The 16,463-nt window shown below is 30.2% G+C and overlaps 1 long non-coding RNA gene across 2 annotated transcripts; it reads right to left on the bottom strand.

Annotated features, from left to right (window-relative positions):
* Nucleotides 1-4,657: 4,657 nt before the first annotated feature.
* On the bottom strand, nt 4,658-5,906 carry LOC119689567. Of its 2 annotated transcripts, none has more exons than XR_005253457.1 (3): nt 5,870-5,906; nt 5,703-5,792; nt 4,658-5,619 (listed from the first exon to the last, which is right to left on the bottom strand). It is a non-coding gene; the product is annotated as an uncharacterized LOC119689567 (long non-coding RNA). The 2 variants fall into 2 exon arrangements; XR_005253458.1 differs by lacking the exon at nt 5,870-5,906 and having other exon boundaries at nt 4,658-4,850; nt 5,230-5,619; nt 5,703-5,863.
* Between the last annotated feature and the right edge of the window lie 10,557 nt (nt 5,907-16,463).

Below are 16,463 nucleotides of genomic sequence, written 5' to 3'. Positions count from 1 at the left end.
TAAAATCTATCTCCCTTTGTAGACTTTGTAATTTGTCATACTTTTCCTTTTTAAAAATTGCCTCCAATATGCTTATTATACTGCCAAAAATCCAGAAAGTTAAGACTCCATCAGCAACGAGCACACTAATGAAAACATTCAGACCCGCGTCCAAATATCGTGAATAAAAATGCGAACCAATAACACAAGATATATATATCATCCAACAACATCGTAATGTCATACTTAGTATATGCAAATTTGGTATTGGTTGGAGCGCAGTAATGTAACAGGAATACGTACAAAAATTAATAATACACTTTTCCAATACGTCCATTTCGATTTTAAGTTAAAATAGAACTAAATGGACTTCATAAATGGTTTCTTGACTATTTTTTATGAAACAATTATAATCAAATGAATCAACAAAAACTTTACATGAAGAAAATAAATTGAATTGCTGATAGCAACTATTATAGCAAAATTGATTATTATAAAATCAATTTCTTTAGTTCCTTATACCTTTCACGTGCAACTAAAGTATTAGTTTCAAAAGATATTTATAACCGTTTAATGAACATAGGCCGAAACGTTTATATATTTTGTATAACCTCAACGAGATGACTTACCGTAACTATAACGTAATTTAAATATTTGTAGAATTAAATAATTAATATGAATTATTTTTATTTATAAACGTATAAAGTTGAAATTAAGGTGTCTTTTAGAACCAGCTTTCATTTCATTGTGCCTGCTGATAGCGACTTCTATTTAACAATATTAATTGTATAGGCGTGTCATTATAACCAGTGTCTTCTCATTTTGTTTTTGTCTTCATTAGTATACAGTTGTTAACGGTGAAAATATTATATTAAAAATACTCCATTAGAGTCTTTGTGCACTTGGAAATCTTGAAAGTTTTCACTACTTCATCTTCAACTAAAAGTATCTGCAACTATCACCTAATTTTGTTAAGTATTTTCATTATTTTTTTTTTTTGTTTTTAAGACTACTTTGTTATTATCCACGACTTTAATATACTATTTTTTATTATTAATTTTAACAATTAAAAAATTAAAATAAGATATACAATTAAAAATTATGGAAAGTAACGAAAAATAAAACAAAATTTAACTCAAGTATTGACTAGGGTATATACTATATATATATACCATATATACTATATACATATATACCATATATACTATATATATACTACATAACACTTCGTTCAATAATGTGTGTGACTGACACATAGATGGCGGCACTAATACTAAATAAATATTTTTTTTCGAAAGTGGCAACCTTTTTAGGCTTACTGTCAAAATCATATGTTAATCCGACCATTTGTTTACAAGTTACAGTGCTTTAAGTGACGCTACTTTTGAGTTTTCAAAAAAAAAATGAATTCAAAGCAATTCCGTGTGCTGATTTATCATTGTTTTTTAATGAAAAAAAATACTGTTCAATGCCAGGCATGGCTTGAAAAACATTATTCGGACTCTGCTCCATCAAAAAGAAGCATTTGTTATTGGTATGCCGAATTCAAACGTGATCGTACAGACACCGATGACATTCCGTCTACTGGACGGCCAAATGACGCTGATATTTCGGAAAATGTTGAAAAAACACTGAAAATCATTATGTCCGACCGTAAAGTGAAAGTGAAGGAGATTGCTGACATTCTATGTTACAGATATCAGCAGGCAGTGTACACACCATTATACACGAACATTTGGGTATGAAAAAGGTGTTTTCCAAAGGGGTGCCGCGTTTGCTCACACCGGAACAAATACAACAACGAATAGATGATTCAAAGAGCTGTTTGGACATGTTTACGCGCAATAAGTCGGAGTTTTTGCGTCGGTACATCACGATGGATGAAACATGGATCCACCATTTCACTCCAGAGTCAAATCGGCAGTCTGCTGAGTGGCATGCAGCCGGTGAAAACCGCCCAAAGCGACCAAAGACGCAGCAGTTGGCTGGTAAGGTTATGGCGTCTGTATTTTGGGATGCGCATGGAATAATATTCATCGACTATCGCCAGAAGGGGAAGACCATCAACAGCGACTATTATATAGCGTTATTGGAGCGTTTGAAAGACGAAATCGCAAAGAAACGGCCTCATATGGCGAAGAAAAAGTTTTGTTCCACCAAGACAATGCACCGTGTCACAAGTCGATGAAAACGATGGCAAAATTGAACGAATTGAGCTACGAATTGCTGCCGCACTCACCGTATTCTCCAGATCTGACCCCCAGCGACTACTGGCTCTTCGCAGACCTCAAAAAGATGCTCCGTGGTAAGAGATTTGGCTCAAATGATGAAGTAATCGCCGAAACTAAAGCCTATTTTGAAGGCAAAGAAAAATAGTTTTACAAAGGCGGTATCGAAAGATTGCAAAAGCGTTGGAATGATTGTATCTCCCTAAAAGGGGACTATGTTGATGAATAAAAACGAATTTTGGCAAAAAATGTGTTTTAATTAGTTGGTCACACACATTATTGAACGAAGTGTTATATATATAGTTCATAATATATATAGTATATATATAGTATATATATAGTATATATTTAGTATATATATAGTATATATATATTATATATATAGTACATAAAAACATCACGATGGCACTTCTAGTCACGATTTTAGATTTAAAGATTTTCGAGTGTCCTTAATAATCTGTTTGCTGCCACAATTCTGTATTGTATGCAAACAGTCCTACTACCTTATTTATATATAGTAATAATATATATAGTATATAATAAGTAGAGTATATACATAGCATATAATATGTACAGTATAGTATATTATAGTTATATATGTATATTATATATATATATATATATATATATATATATATATAGAGTAGCATATATATATATAGTATATTATATATATATATATATATATATCTAATATATAGTAGAGTATATATATAGTCTAATATATAGTAGAGTATATATATAGTCTAATATATAGTAGAGTATATATATAGTCTAATATATAGTAGAGTATATATATAGAACAGTATAATATATACATAGTATAGTATATATAAAGTATAGTGTATATATAACCTTTCATAAATCTAACATTGATTTATGAAATTAGGCAAGGAAAAGCAATAGAAGAAATATACAAATGCAATATCCTAGATAGGGCACAATCTCAGATCAAATAAAAATTTTTTTCGACAGCGATTGATATAGTGGAACCTACAAGGTTCTAAGCATCCTTATATGCTGGCCATGTCTTGATAGAAATTAATAAAATGTAAATTGAAAGAAGCAAATCATTTATGGAACAACATCGTTTTCTATTACCATAACATAGTACGAGATAGAATCACATATATTCGTTATGGAGTTACATCTTTATGAGATTATAAAATCAAATATCTAGAAGAAGTGATAATTACCATAGTTTCAAAAAGCAATGTACTATTAAAATAACAGTTTAAAAATAAAATAAATTTGTTTAATTTATTAATTTTTGTCAGTTTTAGTTTTATTTAGTTTCTCCAAAGTGTATGAAAAAGTTTTTGGTTTCCAATAGCAAATAATTGGTTTGGAAGATACCATAATAAATATTTATAAAATTTTATATGCGACTAGTGGAGTAACATTAGCATGACTTTCTCAGCATTACGTTCCTAGATTAGGTTCTATACATAAGAAAGAACAAATCATGCAACAAATAATGCCTCTACGAATAGAATAGTTTTGAAATTTAACAATTAAAAATAAAAAAAATATAATTAATTAATTAATTCAATTATTCTACAGCTGGTTTATGATTTCGTTCTAATATATAAATACAGCAAGTAAAATTGTTAATAAAAACTTTCATAGCAAAAGTAACAAAACTCCAGCAAAAATATGCGAACATAAAAAGTCAAGTACGGCTTTGGATCAGTTGGTTAAGGTGCGCTGATTCTGAGCTTCACATTTGGCAGGACCCGAGTTCGATTCCTGGTACTTGCAGTCTCAAAAATAATTATTTACGAATAATTAAATACAAGAATTATTTCCAAGACCACTGATGAAGGGTATTTGGCAATACTCGAAACAGCTGTATGGTCAGCCAAAAATTCAATTAATTAAAATAATTTAAAAAATAAATTTTTGTTGTTGTTTCACTTCTGTTCGAAAACCTCTTTATATAAAATTTTATATGAAACATGAACGCTGATATAAAACACGAGAATGTACAAACATATATACGTAAAATATAGGCACGTGCTATAATTAAAATATCCTATATCAGCCATGTCTTGAGTACATGTTAATTTCAAATAAATATACATTTAAATTGAAAACACATTTAGACAGGCACACTTTTATTAGGTTATTAATTGACTGAAGGAACGTAACAAAAACTGTTTTCTTCTTCTGTGTAAACACATTACACAATAACAAAATTTAGATAGTAAAACTTTTAAAAACACATAAGTACAAAACTACCTTAAGTAATTTTGTTAATATTAATTAGAATTGATGTTGATCTGAGCCGATCTGGATTTTACTTTCTTTGTATGACATCATCAACTGTGGTTACAAACAGCACATGACGTTTATCACACAAGCAAAAAAAAAACAATGTCACAAAAAAACACTTACGCATCAATTTCTTTTTAGTATTTTGTTATTTATTTTTATTAATTATAGTTATTGCAATGGTTAACTAAAAAAAAAAGTAAACACACTCGATAAAACGGGCAATAACCGGACGGCGGCACTTATTAATTAGGCTCCTTACGATGACGTTATTTGATGATTTGATGACGGGTGATGGCAAATGGACAAGCGTACAACTAAGGCGACGAATACGCTGATAACGTGATGCAAAGATAAAATTCTTTAAGGCTTAATAAAAAAAGAATAGTGTTAAAAAAAGAACATGAGTCCAATAAAAAAAAATTGGCACAAAAAAAGAAAAATTGTAATCTGTCGATAGCTGCCGCCTGCACACTTACAACAACCGATTTACTATTATTAATATTTATAAAGAAAGTGCAGGGAACACTAGCGACTGCAGTGGTTTTAAGGCATTCTGTCACAATTCTTTTAATTCATGACTTTCAATATATTGTGTTTTTTGTGTAAATTGTGTACAATTTCTACTGACAATACCAATTATAAGTAAAAATGTTTTTAACAAATCAATTAGTTTCAATTCTTATGTTCTAAATAATAATATATGTAAATAGAATTGAAAATTGCCACAAACGTGCAAAGCACATACGCAAGGTGCTCCGGACAGGCAAGGTGAAGTAAAGTAACAAGAGACATTCCGATATTTGTTGTTTCCATTAAAGCACCATTATTAATACGTTTTTATCCATTATGTTAACTGTTTAATATTACTTTGTTACTTGTATATTAACTAATTATTTAATATATTAGTCAAATTGTTTAATTTTTTCAACTGAAAAAAAAATTTCTTTGCTACCAATGACGAAATTCTTCGCGTTTCTTTTTGACTGTCTTTTTATTTCTTCTACTTTCGTTATTGCTTCTTCGATTGAGAATATTTGCTTTTCCTTTTCACTATTTTCGATTTTTCTTTTTCTACTCCAGCAAAATTTTCACACTTTACTCGTATACATCATTTCATTGCACTTGCACTGTATTCCTTAATTTTAATTAAGACATTTATTAATTTTTAATTGAATTATGATTTTAAACTGAATTAAAATATTTATTTTATAAATTTACCTAGCACAGAAGTTCTTTTTTGCTATTCTTCCATTGATGATACACACACGAGTGACTATTCTTTTCTGAGATTAATACCAGTGTGACCACCTTCGAAAGTAAATTTGACACAATATGTGCTTGAGTTCGAGGCCGCTGACATATAATATAATATAAATAACTCATACCTGTCATTAATTCAATAATTGGATATTATATGATATAAATAATACAATATAAAATAGTTAATAGTCAATGAATAAGGTATGTGTAAAAAAATTCATATAATTATTTGGTAAGAAAGCACAAAAACAACACAAAACAGAATTTACACTTCAAAAGTTCGAATTACATCAACGAAGGAACTGTCAAATTTGCTTGTTAAATAAATTGGCAACGCTGTTGTCAAATGCCAACACATATGTGAAACACGTTCTCTCACGGAATTTGAAAGTACATAATTCGTTGGAGTATTAAGAACTATACCGTTTCTGCATTAAAATATACATCTAACAATGATGATAATAACAATAAAAAATTCACACGAAGACAATAGTAACAATCTCCGAAAAAATGCTACTAGCAATAACTTTGATAACAAGGCTGTGGCTGTATTACTGCTGGATTGATTTAGTACGCTACAATCGGCAAATTGAGATTCATATGCTGATACAAAAATCTTTTTGAAATACAAAATTGGATTGTAATGTTTAACAAAGGACTCTTCACTTTGTTAACTAACACGTAAACAAATTTTAAACAATCGAAAGCGAACGTTATTTAGTTTTTCTCGGAATGAAAATTTAATTTGGCACTTCAATTTCAGTAAATTTTCAATACCTACTTGCATCGCCACGTGATCGGGTTTAACTAATTTTTTCTGACTAGTCTCTTTATTCCAAGTCGACGGGACATTCTTTGGTTCTGTTTCTTTAATTTAAACACCTGTTTTCGTTTACTTTTTTTTGTTTTTAACATATCAAAAAGTACTTAATTGAGAAAATGAAATCATCTATTAAATAAGTGGCCATCTGTCAGAAAACGTCACAAAATTTACCTCAAGGAAAAGGTTAAAGATGAATCAATGTGAAGTAAAGTCATGCTTTTAACAAAATATTTGTTTTGCAAAGAAAACAGATCCAATTTAACTTCTCTTAAGATATAAATAAAAATTTGAAATTAAGTTTTGTTGGAAGTTGGTTCAACTAGCCGTTGGAATTTATTTAAACATTATGAATGCTTAATACTATGTTCAGACACACCTTAATATCGCAAAAATCTTAATTTCATATTCGTTAATTAAGTCTCATCAACGAAATTAAGTTGTTTTGCCATACAAAACTCAGTTTTAAGGTTGGAACGAAATTAAGGAAAATTGCCTTTATTTCGGTGAAACAAAAGCTGAAATTAGGGGACATTTTATGAACTATACGTAAGATAAATAAATTTTATAAATTTTAAACAAGAGATAAAGTTGAGATAACGAAAAAAGGGACATTTTTTTTAAATAAATGTTAGTGAAAGTTGACTTTAATGAAACCGGGAAAATATTTTGCAAGTAATGCAAATTTTTAAATTTGAATATAGCGAAAAACTATAACTGTTATTAATTTAAAATAGAGTGCAAAATTCACAAAATTCACATATCTGAAAGGCACTAAAGGTAACAAAACTACTGAATGCCATTCTTTATAATTATAAAAATCAACTTTAAATATTACCTCGATACAAATAGTGATTGTCATTTTTAAAAATTCGATTTGTAAACAAAAAATATATGATATCCTTAATTTGTGGCTGAATGAACACTTTCGAAATTTACTTTCATTTTTACGAAATTAAGGAAGTCAATGCCAACTGAAGTAAATTACTATAACATGATTTTCTTATCTAAAGGAAAAGTCATGTCGTTATAATTTTATTTTTCTCTCAATAGAAATTGTGGCACATAGTGACAGTAATATGTTTTCTCGTAAATAGAAACTGTCATACATAGTTATTTTGATGAAAAAAAGTGAGTTCACTTAAAGTGAGTACCTAAATATGGAATGCGTCAAATAATTTCATGATTTTAGTTAGAAGTTTTTTACCTGTGACTTGATTGAAATCCAGTTAAAATAACTAAATATAAAATTATTCATGTGAAACCAAAATTCTTTTGTTTTAAAAAATATCTTAAAAGTAATGTAACTGATTTATTTAAGTTGATTTTTCATATCTATTTTATTAATCTCTTTGTCTCTCAAATATGCAATTTGGTTTTTTTAATTGTGTTTTACAGAATATCGAAAAATTTACAAGATCTGATGGTTCGACAATTTGTTAACTCGGTAACATATATATATACAAGGTGAGATGAAAAAACTGCAACAAAGTAAAACGCCATAATTTTTTCATTTTTTTTAAATTTTATTGAATGAAAGCAAAAAATGTCGGAAATAACATCAAATTTGAGAATCGGTTTAGAATTGTTCGAATTGGCCACCTTTGGCACGAACTATGGCCTTCAAACGGCCAATGAAACCATCACACGCTGCCCGAAAGTGGCTCTGTGGTATTTTGTCCCATTCTCGGCGAAGCGCTTGCTTGAGATGATCGACACTTTGGTATTTTTTAGTGCCAACCTTGCTTTCCAAAATACCCCAGGCACAATAGTCCAACGGATTGGCATCCGGAGATTTTGGTGGCCATTGTGCGGTGGAAATGAAGCGAGGAACCTCATTTCTTAACCATTCTTGGGTGGCGCGTGCTGAGTGCGATAGTGCTGAGTCCTGTTGGAATGTTCAAGGTCTGCGGCCGAAATGTTTGCGTGCCCAGGGCTTCAGAACTCCCTCCAAAATATTTTCGCGATAGATTTGCGCATTGATTTTGACCCCACGGTCGATGAATACGAGCGGCGAGCGACCATCGGCTGTTATGGCGGCCCACACCATCACCATGGCCGGCTTTTGAGTTGTGGTGGCCAACAGAAGTTGCAAATTTTCAGCTGACCTCTCTGGCAAGTAAACACGATCATTTTGTTTGTTTACAAACTGCTGGATAACGAATGGTTTCTCATCGGAGAAAACCAAATTCGGCAGTTCACCACTTTCGGCCAAGCGAAGCAACTCTTTAGCTTTTTCGAGTCTAACTTTTTTTTGCGCATCAGTAAGATCTTGCACTTTTTGGAACTTCAATGGCTTTAGTCCAAGCTCATTTTTCAATATTTGCCGAATGGCATTTTGCGATATTTTCAGCTCACGAGCCATTTTTCGTCCACTGCGACGCGGATTTCGTTCAATTCGCTTCTTCACTTTTCGAACCATTTCTGCCGATGTTGCTGTTTTTTTTTGTCCACTTCCTTGACGTCGGGCTACGCTACCAGTACCATGGTAACGAGCGATGGTACGAGACACAAAAGATTTATTCACTTTTAAATGCTGGAGGGCTCTAACGATAGCCACTTGTGGTTTTCCAGCCAAATGCAAAGCAATCACACTATCACGCTTGTATTCCATCACAAATAACTTTTTTTCTGAAAAATTCCCACCAAAATGCTTTTGTGCGCTTGTAAACAATATAATGAGCTGTCACTAGAATCTGACAGCTGTGGGACGAGCGGTTTAGAAATGACAGCAGTCTGAAGTTGGTTGCAGTTTTTTCATCTCACCTTGTATATAGATATCTATATGAAAATTTATTTTTTAAACACTTTTACATATTAAATTTTTTATAAAAAAGAAACATTATTTTGTTATTCATCTGCATATTATTTATTTTTATGACCATTGAAATTGTTTATAGAGCTACTGAGAATGATACATTCTACAAACATTTTTGTTAAATAATGTAAAATAAAATTAATTAATTAAATGAAACTTTTGATCATTATAATATATCAGCCGTAAAAACATTTTTTATATATAATTTTATATGAACTATTATTATATGATCTCGGAAAAATCATGTTCCAGTTTTTAACGGACATTTACAAATACCTATAACTTTCGGTGGTTGCTATGGTAACAAATTGACAGTTTTTTGTTTACAGTACACATTCCAACAAAATAGTGACGGCATGTCATATGATGATGATTAAGATCTGTCAAATATTTATTTATTAGGTATGTTCAGTGCATATTTCCTAATTATCAATGCATTAAATTAGCGACGGCAAAAGCTTAAATTTATTCAGCAACAGTTATTTAATAATTCCAATTTAATTTTTTTAAGATATATAATATTTATAATGTTTATTTCATTATTATAGAAAAATACTTAAAGAAGTTGATTTTTAGGTTTTGTTAATTAAGTATATAAATATACGACTCCATTTCTGTCACTTAGTTTTTAATGGATTTATATAGTATTCAAATTTATATTTATAACTCAAATAAAATTAGTTTTGCACGTTTATTCAATAAAAAACAAATTATTATCGTTAGTAGTTGAAAATCATTTCACATTCCTTCATATATATTAGCTACTTTATTTACCCAAGAAATGAACCATTTCATAAGAACATTACTGTCGTAACTATTACTATCCGTTCAACAGCAATGTTGGCTGGTTCTCATTATTTCGCTGGTTACTACCTCAATATTAATTTATTTAAAAATTAAATTTCAATATATGATATAGTAAATATATAATGGTTGCATTGGTCCAATAAAATATATTATTATAAATATTTTTTACTTTAAATTTAGACTTTTCTTATAGTTTTAACTACATATTTGTTATTGCCAATATATGTATTTACATTATTTATAACAGAAATCTTTTAAGATATAACTATTACATATCATTTAGATTCGTAATATGTTTCCATTTCAGTATATTTGATTTCAGTTTTAAAATTTAAACTTTAAAGTAGTAAGAAAATTTGAATACTCTGTATATACATCGATTATTATTGGAAACAAACAGTTTATATAATCTATATCCATCCATATAAAACTCTATACTCATTAACAGCCAAGGTAACGTCGAAATAATCTAACGTTTCCAGAACGTTCCAGAAGGTTCTATGGAACATTTTAAAAGATCTATGGTATATTAGGAACAGTGATATACACCGTGATCTCAAATTATCCACAGTCGATGAAGAAATAAAAAAGAAAGCAACAAGTCACAAACTGAGGTTGCAGCAACATGTAAACATAGAAGCTGTTAACATAATAACCTCGTAAGGACAACCAATACGAATATAACGGCGAAATATCGCTAATATGGCATCGAATTAGAATGTAGAATAATTTATTTAGAAAATTGCTTATTTATGTATTTATATTATTGATCAAATACGAGCAATAAAACAAAAAAAAACAAAAAAATTAAAAAAAAATAAAAATTAAAATTCATAAACTTAAACTTATTTTAAACTTAACTATTTATGTACATACTATATGCAATTTATATGACAAAAATATTTAATAATTATGTATACAACTGCTTAGTAGTACTTACAATATGTCCACGAGGCTGGTTTCATTATACGAAATTTGATCGAAAATTGATCATTTATAAGTTAAAACAATTGTGATAGAGTTAATCAAAAAATAATATGAAAGTAACATACGTTTCATAGTATTAATAATATACCGTGGTTTTAGCTGAACTGAAAACTGTATTGAATTGATGCTAGCAACTGATACTATTGCTTGTCGTCGATGGTGTTATTCTCCGATGGAGTGGCGTCAACAAGCGTCTTTGCCTTATTGTGATATTTATTTGAAAACTTTTGTTAATTACTTTTATCGTAAAAGTGTAAGTTCAGTTTTAGATTTTTTTTTAATTTATATGTAAGTACGAGTACATTCCTGCTTCTAATTTATTTGGACTTTTACTATAAACTATTGAAGTAATGAATTTTTGCTCTTTGTTATTTATGTATATAATATATATTATTATATGTATATTATTGTCAGGGTTATTGTTCTAAATGAATTTGCATATAATCATGGTGCGGTGTTTACAAGGGATATTTTCATGTTGATCTTAATTGACATAACAGAACACCATGAATTTAGAGAAAAAATTTGATAAAACCCGTAATGTCCAGTGTTATTCAACTCGTGCCGATGAAATGAATAACACTACGTTAGTGTGTTCATGAACGGACACCTCTGGATAATTGACGTTCACCGGTTATAAAAGAGTCTTGTTCAGGTATAACGGATCTTTGCCCAAATCGAGTTTTACTTCACAGCAACTCGTGAGTTTAAAATTATGAACCAAATAAAAGTAAACACAAATAAAACAGCAATAATCTCGGTAAACCCGAGCTTTACTAATTTGAACACTGCGTGTCCTGATAACGAACCCGCTGCGTCTTGTGGCAGTAATAAAAGGGCGACCAAGAGCGGGTTCCTGGATTTCAGTCGAACCGTTTGAACACCAACGGATTTTGGAGTTTGTTCGATTGGAATTATCAGGTCAGGACGGCTACGTAGAAGATCTCAAAGTTAAAAGAGGTCAAGGGCAAGTTTTGTGATCGACAAAGCATCGCTGTTGAGTATACGCATGTAGTGCGGTCAACTGGTAGAGCATCGTTTCATCATGGCTTCTTAAATACATTCTTAAAACAAACCCAAACAGTTCACCAAAACAACAAAGCCAGACCCATCCCATTACCATGTTTTACCTGTTATCCTCAAGGACAAAAACAACAATAACCCTGCTAATTAAAATTAAATATAAGATATGTATATATTAAGAATAAATAGTTCATAGATTTTTGGATAGATGTTTTAATATTAGGAATTCTCCTGATGAAGGCAAAACCCAATTTGCCGAAATACGACAAATAAAAATATACTAAAAATAACATTCGAAATAAAGGTAAATAAAATAAAAATAAAATAAAATAAAAAAATTCTTAAAAAGTTCTTAAAAAAAATAATTTCGACATAGCAACTCAAAAATTAAAAACAAATCAGGTTTATGCCTGCTTCACTTCTATAAACGAGATGTAGACGCAACATTTCTCTAATCTGGGTTCCCGACCGTAGAGCAGACGAGCTGGCCAGAAAGGGTGCTTCAGGACTTCACTCGGAACATCTAAACAATTTGATATATTGTTAACATCATACAAATTGTTACCGATTTCCTTCTGTGCTGAACTTTTTAATAAATAGATGTGAAAACTTAACGATTTGCAAACGTTTGTATGCAATTTGGCCATGTTCCACTGAAAGGAAATCCAATTCTTTCATTAAGATACCCAGTAAAGATATTAGTCATTTTGTAGGTTTACTTACAGATCATTGTAGACTAGGTAACTATGCTAGAAGATTGAGTCTTCCCTTCAATTATATTTGACGCAGCTATAGGGAAGAAGATAAAAATGCATGCACGGCATCTCCAAAACTTTTGAAAAATTTTATTATAATATGAAGAGAATTTACTTCCTTCATTCTTTTGAAAATATCACATAAATCATTAAATGGATTATCTTAATTGTTTTGTATGGTTATCTAAAGGGCTATTACACACATCGTTTTGGTAACGGTTACTCGACATTACGAAATGGCAATTCGTTTTAGTTACGGTGTAGTAGGGGAAGTGCAGGCAGACAAAAATAAATAATGACCTCTAGAGAAATATAATACATATAGAAGCGCCAACGCGAGATAAACTGTTCATTTTTTCAAAGCACACAATGCTCCTATAACATGGAACACACAAATAAGAGTGATGTCACCAAATTGGAAAAGTTTTTATCACAGTTTATTGTAGGCATTATAGTTACTTAATGCTTTGTTTCTTTGAACTTTGAAATGCGGAACTGTTATTTAGTCACTTATTCATAATTTATTTTATAATTATACTTCTCACATAAATGAAATAATATAAAATTTTTTGTTGTCTTATGAATGAAGTTTAGACCATATCAGTAACCCTTAAACTTTTGCTTTTACTTTGTCTTGATGGATGCGGTGTTCAACTGTCTATGTTTATCATAAAAGAGTCATGTGCATCATGAAAGACTAGTTAAATCGGGATAATATATAGATTTGTGTTTTACTTAATTTTAACAAGTTTAAACAACCATCAATTTCTGTTGCAGCATTTACTATCGGTTAATAATTTCTATTGTAACAAAATAGCGCATTGATCAAGAGTTTAAATACCTGTATACAAAAACAAGTTCAAAGGTTCTTTGGCAAGAAAAACTATAACTAATTCTATGAACCACACAAATTTAGTATTGAAGATAGAAGAACACATTTATTGTACTACATCTTTAAGGTGGTCTTTGGCAATTCACTGTGTTCATCAGTCATCCCATATGTAAAGGACATATTCAAGCTAAAATATGCCAATTTGGAAGGTAGACTATAGATTTATTAAATCATATGTAAAACTGAGCCTTATTTTCTTATGATGGTGTTGTGCAACAGAATTACTAACTGTTAATAAAACATAATAACAATTTCATTTTTAAAAGATCAGTTCTATTTGTTACTCAATGTTCTACAGATTTTGTGACTGCATTTAGTCACAAAATTAATTAATTTATAATTCAAATACGGATTATGTATGAAATAATATATTTACATGAACATCTAATGAACTTTTATACGGTGCCCAAGTCTTGGGAACCAAACATTATGAATATGGGGAGAAACGTTTTAGTATTATAAGTTATAAAAAAGATTTTATTCCTACCCACAAACGTTCTAATTTATATTTCCCACTTAGAAGTTAGATTACCATCACAGTTTGTGGACGCAGCACAAATATATTTCGCATATTTAAGAAAAATCCTTAATTTTCTCTTGCAAATGTTCTTCAAATATTAGCTAAACTTACGACTGACAAAGGCATATATTGGGAAAAGAGTATAAAGAAATATATGTGTCGAGAAGAATCTTTTCATAACCAGTATGTAATATATGTGATTCCTAAATAAATTCTTTGAGTCAATAAATAAATAAATAATAATAAGATAATATCAGAGATTGAATTGCTGTGACTATTTTCTAGCAAATATTTTTGATTACGAAAATAAAGTAAGTAAAATGCAAATCCAACAACAAAACGTACACAATACAAATGTGTGTGCACAAAGCACCGTTGAAATTTTCAAGCGTAGTCAAAAATAATTGCTAGAAAATAGTAACAGCAATTCAAACCCTGCAAAATACATAAAATAATATTCTAAAGCATAAATGTAAAACATTTTTAAGTAAAAAATTTTAAATTCCTTACATAAAAATAATTCTATTTTTAAACTTCCTCATTTCTTGAAGATAATAGATTTGACATATTATGATTGTCGCAATTAACTAACACATTTCGGAATTGTGTACTTGAGATTCCGAAGCAATTATCTTATCTTATTTTGATAATGACGTCTTTTTTCTTCATCTTTTTTTATAGCTTTACATCATTAAAATAAACTAAATCTAAATATAATATATGTAACGTCATTATTCAAAAAACTGTAATTTACAGCGTTTCATATATATAATAGGTCTGTTCCACGCGCTACTCATAGTAACTTTGAGTAAACACTGTGTATAAAATTGTAAATTTTACTTCTGTTTTACTCATGTTTTACTATGAGTTGCTCGTGGAACAGACCTAATATACATATGAATATTAGATAACCCAGCGGAACTTTCAGCGCTGATTATTCAAAGTAATATTTGAAAGGATCACTTCTCGAACCTACTAAATATTAGTAGTTGTAATGTGACTGATAGCGAAAATGATCCCGAATTTGCAGGCGTTGACGATGAAATTATCATCCCGTCTTCCGATCATAAGATCATAATGAAGTTAAAATAGCTATAATGCGGATTCAAAAACAACAAAGCTGCAGGCATCAATGACTTATCGGGTGAGCTGTTTAAAGCCGGTGGCGCAGTTCTATCAAAATGCCTACTACAGGTAATTCGCAAACTTTGGTCGAATGAATGCATGCCAAACGATTGAAATTTAAGTGTGCTTTGTTTGATTCACAAAAAAAGTTATCAGTCTTTTAACTTCACTTAATAGGTTTTGTAAAACGTACTATGTGAAAGACGCATTAGACCTTATCAGTGTGGCTTCAGACCTGCCAATGCCACCCTAGATCTAGTATTCACAGTGCGTTAAATTCTCAAGAAGACCCAAAGTAAGCAAATCGACACACAGAATCTATTTGTCGATTTCAAAGCCGATTCGACACTACGACTGGACTAGTACTTTATACTGTTATGTCTGAATTTGGTATGCCAGCAAAACTTGTATGGCTATGTAAAATGACGTTTAGCAACATCATCAGCTCTGTTAGATTTGGGAAGAATCTCTCCGAGTCGTATAATGAACGATAAATAAACGAAGTTTAAGTTAGGATGGCTTCATGTAGACCGGGAGGGTAGGGTTATGCAACTCTTTTAAAATAACGTTAGAAACGCTAATCCGAGCAGCAGATCTAAACCGCACTGGCCCAATATTCTACTACTTCTACTATTCTACTACTATTCTACTAGACAAATAAAGCCCTCTTTTGACAATCAAGAATCACGATCTACATGACTCTTATCATGGCTTATCATTAATATTTAAACTACTCAACTTTGTTGTGTGCTGAAATACTTAACGAAGAGATAAGTAAATTCACATCCATTGTAATTGGATCAAAGTAATTAAAGTATCTTAATCAAGTTCAAACATCATTTTTGCTTAGACCTGAAAATGATAAAAATGTAGATTAAACATTTTTAATTCTTATAAGTAATTGAATATTTAAATTCTTGAATAATTTTAATACACTTTGATTGAGCTTCACATCTATTTCTTTTTTATTTT

Source organism: Teleopsis dalmanni, chromosome X, assembly GCF_002237135.1.
Source record: "Teleopsis dalmanni isolate 2A chromosome X, ASM223713v2, whole genome shotgun sequence".
NCBI classification, from domain to species: Eukaryota; Metazoa; Arthropoda; class Insecta; order Diptera; family Diopsidae; genus Teleopsis; species Teleopsis dalmanni.
This window is presented reverse-complemented; position numbering and strand designations above follow the sequence as displayed.